At 37.3% G+C, this 2107-nt stretch overlaps 1 non-coding gene across 1 annotated transcript; it reads left to right on the forward strand.

Moving 5' to 3' along the window:
- The first annotated feature begins 817 nt into the window (after positions 1-817).
- LOC148003652 (U6 spliceosomal RNA) lies at positions 818-924 on the forward strand. The gene has a single exon (XR_015630058.1). It is a non-coding gene; the product is annotated as a U6 spliceosomal RNA (small nuclear RNA).
- The last annotated feature ends 1183 nt before the right edge of the window (positions 925-2107 follow it).

Consider the following 2107-nt stretch of genomic DNA (forward strand, 5'->3'; position numbering starts at 1 on the left):
ACATTTTTTGGTGTGTAGGTAAATTTGTCAAATAGTGCAGATGGTCCTCAAAAAGCTAAAACTAAAGTTATTATGTGACCCAGATATACCAATCTTGGCTATGTACACAAGAAAATGAAATCCTCCCTTCAGTAGAGATTCATATACATTCATGTTTATGATGACTCTATTCATAATAGTGAAGTCATGAAATAAGTATAGGTCTCCTTAAAAGATGAAATGTGAAAGACAACATTGGATAATTCATAAAGGTGAAATGGAGATAGTCCATATGAAAAGAAAACAGATGAAAAGAAAAATGAGCATGTTTTCTGTGTGAGTGGTATCAAAATTTTAAAAAGATATGAATGTAAATGGAGGAGTTAAAAAGTGTCTTAGTTAGGGTTTTACTGCTGTGAACAGACACCATAACCAATGCAAGTCTTATAAAGGACAACATTTAATTGAGGTAAGCTTACAGGTTCAGAAGTTCAGTCCATTATCAATCAAGGCAAGAGAATGACAGCATCCAAGAAGGCATGGTGCAGGGGGAGCTGAGAGTTCTACAGTAGGAGCTGAGAGTTCTACATCTTCATCTGAAGGCTGCTAGTAGAATACTGCTTCCAGGCAACTAAGATGAGGGTCTTAAGGTCCCCACACACAGTGACACACATATTCCAACAAGGCCACACCTACTCCCACAGGACCGTACCTTCTAATAATGCCACTCCCTGGGACGAGCATACACAAACCATAACAGAGAAGAAGAGAAGGCCACCATTATATTAGGTAATAGAAAGTTAGTCATGGGTTCAATATGGTTTAAATATATCTTTACGTGCTCGCTTCAGCAGCACATATACTAAATTTGGAACGATACAGAGAAGATTAGCATGGCCCCTGCGCAAGGATGACACGCAAATTCGTGAAGCGTTCCATATTTTTTAAAAAAAAATATATCTTTACATGTCAATATAATAAAATATATTACTTTTTACACTTAATATATAGTAATAAAATATATGGTTACAAATTGCAAGTCTCCTTTACAAAATTACAATTTTAACCTTAAGTAAAGAAATAAAGACAATTGGAAGGGAGCTGGAAGTTAAATAGAATTGGTTACAATATATGTATATTATAGGTCACTTACCATGTACCTAACATGGGATGGGTATAAATACAAGTGATAGAGCACTAATTTAGGCTATGTGATATCCAAATTAGATCTAAGTAGCACCAAAATAAACAAACCAACAACCTTATGAAGGAATAGATGTTTTCAGATACTTGTTAGATAAATAAAAGAGTTATTTGAACTCATTTGTATAAATATTTATACATTCTTATTAGAAAATGGGTACTGAACATTTTGGAAATTATTACATGATGAAATCTCTTTTTCTTTAACCTGTCAGATTAATGAGATGAGCCTATAAACGGAAGGGTCCAGGATTTGTCAAAGAATGATATCCCTGTCTCAAATAGTATGTAAATGCAGGGTGTTATATTTTGCAGAAGTCCAGCATGCTGGGGGTCTCTTTTTACCAGAATAGAGAGACACATAATTGAGATTACAGGCCTGAATTAAAGCAAATTAGGGAATGCCTGTGTAGGTGGCCTCTATGTTAATCTGTTGAGTACATCTCTATGGACATTCCATTACCAAGGTTTGGGGACAGGAATCTTGCTAAGGAGGTCTGAAAAATGTTTCTAACCCATTGGCCTTGCCTCAGGCCAGGTGGCAGGGCAGCTTCTGAGGCCTGAAATTGCCTGGAATTGCCCAGTTGTTAGAAACAGAGATTTAGGCCTAGTCTCCTTAACTGACAGTTTGAAGCCTGTCATGGAATCAGCCCAGCCTTCTCATTCTCCCCTTTTAATAATGTACCATCTAAAATCCTTGAGATGTTTCTGAGGCCCCTTCACTAGCAGCTCTAGCCAACCCTGTTGTCAAAGAGTGAACCTAGTAACACGTCGGAAATAGCCACTCCTTTATTTCTGTTGCTTGGAGATCCTTGCTGGTTGAAGACATAAAGGTATTCAGTTGCATTTACAACCGGGCCATAAATGCATGGGTCAGCCCTGCATATAAAAGCACCAAGCATTCTTTAGGGGCAACATGTTTCCT

This window comes from Rattus norvegicus, chromosome 9 (assembly GCF_021556685.1).
Source record: "Rattus norvegicus strain SHRSP/BbbUtx chromosome 9, alternate assembly SHRSP_T2T, whole genome shotgun sequence".
NCBI lineage: Eukaryota > Metazoa > Chordata > Mammalia > Rodentia > Muridae > Rattus > Rattus norvegicus.